The sequence below is a fragment of the Idiotropiscis lumnitzeri genome, chromosome 5, assembly GCF_059441095.1.
Source record: "Idiotropiscis lumnitzeri isolate Australia: NSW breed Sydney's pygmy pipehorse chromosome 5, RoL_Ilum_1.0, whole genome shotgun sequence".
NCBI lineage: Eukaryota > Metazoa > Chordata > Actinopteri > Syngnathiformes > Syngnathidae > Idiotropiscis > Idiotropiscis lumnitzeri.
The window spans coordinates 16,457,380-16,468,063 of record NC_142395.1 but is presented as its reverse complement, the minus strand read 5'-3'; the positions used below and the strand labels follow the sequence as shown (position 1 = coordinate 16,468,063).

The window sequence follows — 10,684 nt, the reverse complement described above, 5'->3', positions numbered from 1 at the left end:
TAGATGAAAATCATCAATTACTATTACATATAATTCAAGGTAATGAGAGAAAATATTTCTGAATTGTGTATCCAACCGTTACCACTTCGCATCAATAGTACCCAAGAAGTAGCTCTCGGTTTGAAAAGGTTGGTGAACCGTGGCTGTAAGTTATTTTCTTGTGACAACTGGTAGCGTGTTCAACCAACAGAGGTCAGTGTGGCACTCACAATAAAAAGCCAACACCCACAAAATACGATAAAACAAGTATAATTTATCTTTAGATTCTCCGGGACAAATTCTTACAGGCTAGTCTAGTAGGGTGGTATTACATGCTGCAACATTGTAAAATAAACAACAACAAAACAATCAACGACAGCATTTTATTGTGCATAGACTAACCGGATGTTACCGCCTTTAATGCCGGAAGCGAATTAGGAATGAATGGCGGCCGGAATATTTACGAAAATTAATAGTAAAATAAGATAATGTGTCATAAATTAATAGTGATAATAATAGTTGTGGAAATTTAAGTTAAGTTTTAGTCATTTAAAAAACTTAGTTAAATATGTGCCTAGTTGCGTGACGTCAAATTTAAAGACAAAGCGCAACTTCCGCTGTTGAATTAGCTCCGCCCACAAGAGTTGTCCTGGGAGACGCTAACAACTGCGGTGAAAAAAAAGTACAGTCGAATCGACACACTTGGGTTACTTTTTATTCATGCGTGCGTGTGTGTGCGCGGAACCACGCCACCGCTCGACACGCGTTTAAAGGGACATTTTTTGACACTTTATGGGGATTATTATGCACCAAAAAACAGCCTGAAGCGCCGTCTTCTCTTTCAGGTGAGAAAAGCTAACTTTTTTTTTTAAAACAACGAGCCGTTTGGATGGTTCTGCAAGCTAGTTCCGTTCCCTTTCAATGCAATATCTTTTTCAACAAGTTTGCGCTATGATTTTATTATCGTTTTATTTTTCAATATGTTGTCGTCTAACCGTTTTCACAAGCGCGAAACTTTTGCAACTGTGGAAAAAGTAACGGCTGAAGTATAGCGTTTACGAGCCACTTTATTAGAAACACCCGAGTTCTCTGGTTGTGAGTTCTCATGATGCTGTTGTGGTTTGGACGCTTTGTGTTGGAAAGTTATTTATATTGAACTACGCTCTCTGTACACCATTTTTGGGGCACGGCCAGAACATTAGGAACACACACCCAAGTCATTACCTAAACAGGTGCTGTTAACTGCTTGTTTTCTGCCTGCAGTTGTTGCCCCCGTAAAAGTTTCAAAAACTTCCTATATTAATAATGTAAACCCAAAAAATACCACAAACCATGATCCTCCCATTTCAAACTCACCTTGTAGCATTACCTTTAGAAATAAATTTCCAAAAGATGATTTGATATCAATGACCAAACTGCGTGGACACTGGCGTCACGTGTATGTTACCGATTGGTGATGTTATTACTCAGTGATGCATAAACCCATGTAACATGTATCATAAACAGCTCATTTTTTGCCACCTACTGTATGAAAAGTCTTGCTGTCTTTTTGGTACGTACCTTGTTTTGATTGGGGTGTTTGTCAAATTATGAACTTCTGGATTTGTCCCAAAATGGCTGCTTCAAACCAAAATTACTGCCTTTCGTCTCCATCCACATAATTTAGGGTACATTATCCATAGGGATGCATAGAAGATTCAGCCACTGAAAATTTGCTCTGAAAAATGTCAAAAGTTGATTTTTGATCATGGACCTCTTGAATATTTAACTTTTCATCAGGATCCACAAGCTTGCAGTAACTTGTGGGTTTTGTGGCATGTTCAGGCCAATACTAATGTCACTCATGTTAGCATAATTGGCATAGCTTGCGAAATCTCAGTTTAGTTTACCATAGTTAACCTTTTTCTTGAACTGTTAATTACTTTTTAAAAAATGTTTTTGCAATGTAATGATGGACCAGAAGAAAGTTAATCTACTCTGAAACCTTCGTCAAGTAGTCTTATACAGTATAGTAGTAAGACTCCAATGTCCAATGTCACCACTTGTTTCATCACTTGTTATAAACATATTCCTATTTTCATGCAGAACAGTCAACATATTTTTACAATGCATTAACAATGGTAAGATAAGATGCTTCAAGTATTGACTGTACAGTTATTGCACATAATTTTATAACGAAGGATACCGCTGTACTTTGTCCACCTGCCATAAAGAAATGACTTCAGTGTTTGGCAACGTGCAGTTTTCTCCACTGAGAAACAAACTCTCGAAATTTTTATGACTTTAGTGGCTTAATTTTTAGGTTATGAGGATGTCATAGCGCGGCACGGTGGCCGACTGGTTAGCACGATGGCCTCACAGCGCGGAGGTCCAGGGTTCAAATCCGGCTCGGTCCTTTCTGTATGGAGTTTGCATGTTCTCCCCTGTACCCTGCAATTGGGTGGCAACCAGTTCAGGGTGTCCCCCGCCTACTGCCCGAAGACAGCTGGGATAGGCTCCAGCACCCCCGCAACCCTTGTGAGGAGAAGCGGTACAGATTATGGATGGATGGGGATGTCATAGCAACATTTAAGGCAACGTTACTGTGTACCAGTTGACCTCCCATTCCGTGGGTTGTCGTGCACACATATTTAGATTTTTCATCATGGTACCAATCTCCCACTTGGAGCATATTAGGCTATGGACAAAAAGTGTAACGGCGGTAAACAAGTACAGTGTAGCTCAGTCTCTCACTAGCAGACGACGCAAGCTAGTGATATGCTTTTGGCACAGTGAAAAAAAACATACAAACTGTTTAATAGCACAGTTCAGACTGTTTAAACTGATCAATTTCCTAAAAAGAACAATCAGTGTTGCATTTATCTAAGAAAACAAGATAGATGTTATAGATGATGAATAAGTTTCAGCTATTCACTGGTTCACAAACGTTTTAAACCAAGTACCAGCTCAAAAAATACTTAGGTCAGCAAATACAACCATAATGACCAACATTAAAATATCGCAGCATAGACGTTATCATGAAAGGTTATTGTAAGCTAGTTTAATATGCACAGTCTGAAATTTAACACTTACATAGCGGGAAAAAAATGGTGCTTCATGATTTGTTAAATGTATTGTATGGAAAGCATAATAGAAATTGTAGTTGTACGCAAATGTTTGAAAGCAAACAATTCTAAAAGTGTAAAAGCAAATGTACTTTAAAGTTAAATACAACTGAACTTTCCTTAACATATCTGCTGTAATGAATTTAAAAATAATGTTAAAAGGCACTGTAAACGCACTTATTTAGTTTTTTTATTTAGAATTTTTACATTTTTCGGAAGGTTACAGTTTATTCTTGTCTTATTTACATAAAAGGAAAAACAAAATTAACCATAATTGATTTCTCACTCGGCCCAATGTGAACTGAACAGCGACAAATCCAAGGAACATACCAAAGCACCGATTTTTGCTTCATGTCTGTAGTACCAGCGTCCAAGTCCTCTCCCAAAGTCTTTCTTTGGTATTTTTGATACAAAAATGCACATCACAAGAGTGTCACGGCGGGAAAAATAAGTGGTCAGTTCGGCCTACTGCGAATTCCTACATAGCAGCTCAGTGCCGAAGCTTGGGTCGGTTCCTCATTGCTGCCAACCCCCTAATTTGACCATGATGGAGGAGACGCACTCTGCCCCGGCCTTGTAATTACGCTCCATTTACCATTATATGGCGGGCGTTGGAGTCTCATAGGTTTTCAGATATGCTGTCAATTTGACTTTGGGGAGGCTCAAAAGTCTCGTCGTTCCATCTCTGAAACATTTTGAAGTCAAGGCAAACACACAATCTAAATGAGAACCCAGTTAAATGCAATTGAGTCTGTTGAATGCAATGACTTTAGTGAATTGAACCAACAAACTTTCCATTTTCTTCACATTGCGTTCATTCTATTGTAACTTGGAAGACGTTGGCGCACAGTGTCGCCATGAGCTCCAAGCGCCAAATGCAGAGAAGTTGCATATTTTGTCACTGGTTGCCGTGGCGATGCAATAAAATGCTTGCCAAACTGGACCGAACCACATCACTTGTTGGAAGCGAGGATTACGGCGTTCATTCAGATGTCGCTCAGATGCCATCCTTTGTCTTGCCCACATTTGCTAGTGGGGCGTATTTGTTTGGGTCATCTTTGGATCGCTATAATTTACTGTCATGTTCCAAAGAATTATATTTTACGATTTGTGGAATATTTGACTGTATCTGAGAGAAACTAACACACAGTACATCAAAAACAAAAATGTGACGATGCACTGACGTGACCTCAAACTTTTTGACAAAACGCTCCAGAAGTTAAAAAATTCCATCATACTTTCTGTGGCTGTGCAATTAATCAAAATTCAATTTCGATTACGATTGTTACACTGAACCATTACAAAATTGGCATAATCATAATAAATCCTTGTTATACATATTAAAGACAGTATATAAAGCATAGTTAAAATAGTATTCATTTCACAATGTATGATTATAGAGCGCATACTTGACTTCAAAACTTGCACTTAGGAGAATTATTGAAATTATAACCGTTCAATAGCAAATGTATTACAAGTAAATTGCAATGCAGTAGATTTATACAAGGAACTCATATTTGAATTCATATATTTACACAATATTTTATTTTTAAAATAGCAAATTTAATATTTTTTTGTTTGATCCGAAAGGAACTTGCCTAATTCCACCGTTCCAAAGAATTTGATTTGTCTTCATATTTTTTTAGTTTAAACGTGTTCTTGTTTTGTACCCGGAAAATAAATGAGTGCTTGAATTTGATTTAAATTATCATCTAAATAATCACAATAATTATTTTTTTTCGTAATCGAGCACCCCAAAACTCCCATCATCATCATGCCTCGACTTAGACGTAGAATTATGCTCATCCCCATAACCCTTCATGGTTGCTTGGAATTGATATGCACTATGTTCAGAACATCATGTGACCAACCCGCCAAATACGTTTGCGAACTTCCTGTGTATGCTACGCTAATGAACAACTAAAGCTTGATGACATGATCGTTTGTAGCCGACCTTTTGCTAAAATTGTTTTCTGCTATCGGCTGCCGTCATCTATTTGTACCAGAAGAAGTGTTTTCACCTGTTTTGCAGAATACGGAAGTTGGTTGTGCAAAGACTGGGTTATGTGCTTTGTGGATGTTATACTGTAGACAAGTATATAGTTATTTGGGATGAGAATCGTAAACCGGTTCTTTTACAAAACTGGTTACCAGTTAATCATTGCCTAAGGATCGTTTGTTCACTTGCCTGACAATTCCGTGTATTGATTTCACGTACGTCGCAAATGATATATGAATGTCGTCACACATGAGTAGTCTAATTTGGTTCTGTACTTTTCCAACAGTGTGTGATTATTGTTGTGCAATATAATGTCTATTGTACATTATAACCGTCTTTTGTTTACATTGTTATTTATTTATTTATTTTGTATCTGCGGTATTGTTAACTCTGACACAAGACTAATTGTGGATACTTGTCCGAGATGGTAACACAACAATGGTCGCTTTTCTATTGCATCATCCTTCCTCCAGGAATAACTAATTAATCAACCCTTGCTTGGAATTTGGGGCAAGCATAAATTAGGTAGTCCTGCCTATAAGTGACATGCTACTATTACGCTGGCTACTTTTGAGCAGACTTCAGTAATTGCACGTTTGTGTCCCAGTCTATGCATTTCCTCACCCGAAGAGAATCAATAATCAGAATCAAAATCAGAATCAGAAATCCCTTTATTGTCATTGTACTCAAGTGTGCAACGACATTAGAGAGCTCCCCTCTCCAGTGCAATACAACAATAATTCAGATAAATATATAAATTAGGAATCGAATCAGTAAGCAGCATCGAAAATGGAGTCTGAATCACTAAATTCTTCCCAAATCCAATCCCTGGTGTGGTTATAGTTTTGGGTTTTCCTTCACAGTGGACTATCTCACACAGATAATGGTTGTCCATGGGCCCAATTTATACAGAGATACTGCAACAGGAGCCCCGCAATGTGTGTGCCTTTTACGTGACATCCAATGAAAGCGCAAAGACCAACGTTTTTGTACCACCATGCTTTCTCTCAGCTGTTCTTTTACATAAATCTTTCACCACACTTATGTTGGCTTTCAAGCTACAATGCTACCCATGACACCTGGGCAGCATTTTAGGGCGTTACAGAGAGACTTCATCATTGTGGTGTTGTGCATGAATATATTTTTCAGTAAAAGCTTTTAATTTTCTCCAGAAAATGTCACTGTTTGGTGTAACACTGATGTACCTGCATGAACCTGTACTCACAACCACACTTTTAAAGCCGCATGTCGGCCTTAAACTGACCCGCAGTTCTCTGGCTCCGCCCGCACCCCCGTGACATCAGCGCTTTGATCAGCCTTAGCGCCCGTGTTCGCACAAAGCCATATTTAGTCGTGGCGAGAGCTCACATGTCCGGGATACCTGCAGTGTAAACACACCTGCTCGGCTCTCTCGAATGGACTTATGATGAACACCACTTGAAAGAGGTATGTCTGTCCGTAACTGGCGTCGCCACTTAATCTGTGGGGTGAGGTCTCGTCGATATTCTATGCCCAGCCCCACCTCCCACAATATCAACTTTTATATTGGACTTGGAAGTTGCGTGCAACCTCCCTTGATTATATTCCGAGGGATAAAGTCCAACTGGCGTTGCCTGGCAACAGTGCACTGATAACACTTCATGGGTTTCATAACAACACGTGTTAGCGTCTGGGTTGTAAAATTGTCTCCCACTTAGGTGACACGGTGCATTCTCTCTGGTACTTGCTGAAGTGTCGAATAGCATGAAACTAGCCCTCAGATCACGGTATCCAACTCAATTTTGTGGCAGGCCACATTAGAGTTTCCCTCCGATGGCTCTTATGACTGTGGACACATCATAAATGTATAGTCGCTTCATTGTGTGCAGACTTGATGCTCAATAAATTACATTTGAAATCGGTACTTTTGTTAAATTGTGGCACATAATACAATACAACTATTGTTCAGTTTATCTAACGGGATTGGGTGCAAAAAAAAATCTTATGTTATATGTGAGGAAACATTGCAATTTTGGTACATGTTTTTTCCCTAAATGAAAAGAGTGAATTAATTTAAGCGAGAGACAGGAAGTTGCCACACAGTTTTCTTAGTGCACCAATTTTGGCCCCGGGGAGTTGAAGCCATTGAGATGTCAACACATTGAGCCTTTTTTTCCACATTTAAACTTATAACATCCATCTCGATCAGGGGTGGGTCACGCACGCATGTGGCCCATGGGCATCATTCGTCATTTTCTTTCCTTCATCGCAACCATGTCTGCGCACTTGCTTCTGCAACAGATATCCATCTGTAAACGGGGTCTGTAGTCAAACATGGTTCCAGGCAGCGCAAATATGGTCTTAAATTTATAAATCATAGTTTTAAGGCTGATCTTTTTTTGGTAGACTTGGTTGATTCAAAGTCAAAGTCGCTTTTATCAAGTTCCTGGGAGTCCACATGTCGGCAGACCTCACCTGGTGCACTAACATCTCCCATCAGGTGAGGAAAGCATGCCAAAGACCGTATGCATCCACCATAGAGAAGTTGGTTTCCTTCTGTTGCACAAGTTGGTTCAACAGCTCTCCTGTGGAGCCCAGGAGTGACATGCAGCAGGTGGTTGAAACAGCAAAGAGGCCGACTGAACGCTCACTACCCACCCTCAGAGAGACCTACACTGGTAGACTACAGCGGAAAGCCACCACCCCGGACACTCACTAATAATCAGTTCTGGAATTTTTATTCTGCTAAATATCAGAATTGGGCCCTTGTAAAACATTAGAATTGAAGAAAAGCAATTAATGGGCCGCGTGACGTGGCGTGTTGATGCACGTTCCTGCATCGTGAAGGCATCCTGAAGGTGTTGCTTGCTGTGAGTGTGTGACATGATGTGACTTAAATTGTTTCATGACACACCAGTTTGGGTTTAGAGTAAAACCAAATACAATTGCACACATTGCATATTTAAATAAACCACATTCTTTGTTTTAGAAACATTATTACAATGTTAGCTTACTGCTAACACTCAATGAAAAAGACCTATTGATGGGCTAGCAAAAAATAAATTTGTAAGGGGGATTTGAAAGAGTGGTTATGGTAAATTAACTACAGTAAAATTGCGGCTTTCTTCTGCTCCCGTCATCTTAATATAAGTGTGACTCTCCATGCATGCAACGCACCCCGTTGCGCCGACGAGGCCAAGGTGTACACAGCCGATATTTTTTTTTTTATTATTGGATTTATAGCCGTTGGTATACTATATAATTATTTTCTGATTCATTGTCTGGTCGTTTGTTTACTTTCTTTTTAAAGTTTCCATAGTTTAAAAAACAAAATATTAATCAAATCAATAAATAAAAAAAACCTTTAAAGCAAGTTAATTTTGAAAGACCTTTTTAAATGACCCGAATTACCCTGCAATGTCCACTTAAAGCCAAAATGGCTTCTTTGTTTTTTTTTTCTCCTCAGTTCAATTTTACTCTTTTATTTGACATATTTGGTTCAAATTCAGTTGCAATTTGACCAAATCTTCAGGGCAAATTAACTTTTGAAGGACCCTTGGAATTGGCCAACAAGACCCATAAAATGGCCCTTTTAACACAAGATGGAAGACTTCTTATGTCTGATTTCAGTCATCTGTATGAATCAGTGAAGGAAAGAAGGCCTTAAAGACGACGCATTCATTTCCTGTTTTAAGCAGGTCTTGTGTGCTTCAGGGCAGAGTTTCCTGTGAACACTGTGGCGTGGTCTCAAATAGAGGAAGTGAGCGAGAAGGAGGTGGCGACTTCTCAGGACGCCCGTCGGGATTTGGGGCAGTTTCTATGACGACACTCCAGACCGACGTGATAGTTATTTGTTATCCGGACGTCACTTTTTTGGCGCAGACCTCGGCGGGTTCACAGTGCATCGGCGGGTAGCCAAGCCAAGCCACACAAACACATGGTTCCGAGGTACTGCCACACATACCCGACAAACCACAAACCATTATGGTAATGCTCTTTTTGTGCTTAGTTTTCATCGCTGTTGATTAAACGCGGCTCGCAGGGGCGAAGCAATGCTGCATTTTGCCCAACAGTGAGCAGGCAGCCATTACTGTAGGGTGGTATTAATCTGATCAGGCCCGCCGCGGGGACACAGGTTGGCGGTCACTCTGGCTCGGCCACGCTAAACCTATTAGCGCCCAAATGGGACTCGCCACCACTTTCTTTTGCTTTAACTCAGCTGTCTCCTGACTCGACTACTTTTAAGGGTTTTTAGCACTGTACGTGCAACCAAGAATTGCATCAGTTCGGCTGTTTGTTGGCATGAAAACAGCGATTTGAAGTACAAAACGGTTTAAGTGCCCAGCTCTAGTAATTGCCTATATTAATAATGTATACAATACAATACAGTATGAGCTGATTGTAGCCCAACTAATAACCCAGCTGTTAATTTCCACCACAGACATTAGAATTCAGAAACTTTCTCTGCATCAGCTTGAAACGTTTACCCCCTAGCTTTCTTTGACATCAACACCTCACATATTAGCCAGTGGCTTGCTACTCCTTTGAAATTGTCACACCTGACATACTAAACATTCATTCATCCTTTGGTTATTATTATTATTATTATACTTCTGATTATTATGATTATATCAGCGTCCTAGGGGATGTTTTGGCTGAAAACAGACATATGTGTTGCCTTTGACAGCGCTGCATTGGAGTGCAGAAACGTAGACGTCCAAGCTGCAGTTTTTGAAAATAGCCTTAGCATGAGTATGTCATGTCAGAAACAGAACCAAAATCTAAGATCTCTAAAGATCTTTACTGCTCTACTTTACTTGCTCTCAAATTTCAGACAGGTGTACTGGACAGAAGGGACCCGCTAAGTTGCGTAACCATTGTCTGCCATTTTGGTTTGGTGCAATTGCCGCACTTATTTGTAGTAAAACAATGATGCAGCTGTGTGCCTAGCTAACCCCATAAAGCTACGTGTCCCTCGAAATATCATGCACATTCTTTCTCAAGACGTAACCATTCCTAAAGGTGGTGGCGGCTCTTCTATTTGCTTAGCAACGTCCACAAAGTGCCTCTGCAGCTCAATAGCGTGGACACAAAAGGTGGGGTGGGGGGCAGGTCGGTGGCATCCAAGCTGTGGAGGAGCGCTGATCAAGGCCCGGGACCTGATTACAGGCCGGCCCCCCGTGCACTTCTCACACTCAGATAATGCTATCTGGGCTGACAGGTATTTGGTTTCAGTAGGCTGGGGTAATAACTGTCACCACAAACACTGAGAAGACCTTTCATCCCGCGGCCCGGTTTTGTCGGCTGGCTGTTTGTGCACACACAGGCCGCTTTTGTGCAATGGGGGGCGGTAGTGAGGGGAGGAGGTCGCGTCAATGAGCAGGTTTGATTAAATCAAACAGCGTGACTATCTAAATGGCGGTGGATGCAGCGAGGCCCCTGAGGTGCTGACGTCGCCCGAACTAATTTAGCCACAGAGCCGACGGTGGGCTTTAAAAATAAGCACCAGTAGGGCTCAACACCTCACAGAAATTTGGCCCAGTGTATGTTGCAACGCCACTAAATACTGGTTAACCAGTACAGGATGCAGGACGCTGGGTTAAACAAACGCTGAGTTAAACAT

At 40.6% G+C, this 10,684-nt stretch overlaps 1 protein-coding gene across 7 annotated transcripts in view; it reads left to right on the top strand.

The window, feature by feature from the left end:
• Positions 1-637: 637 nt before the first annotated feature.
• akap13a (A-kinase anchoring protein 13a) overlaps positions 638-10,684 on the top strand; it is an 89,881-nt gene continuing 79,834 nt past the window's right edge. For 6 of the 7 annotated variants that reach the window (XM_088296010.1, XM_088296012.1, XM_088296011.1 and 3 more), the window contains exon 1: positions 638-824. The gene's annotated coding sequence lies outside the window, so the exon portion shown is untranslated. Of the gene's footprint in view, positions 825-6,438; positions 6,529-10,684 lie in introns of those variants that run through there. The other variant, XM_088296008.1, reaches the window with a different exon arrangement.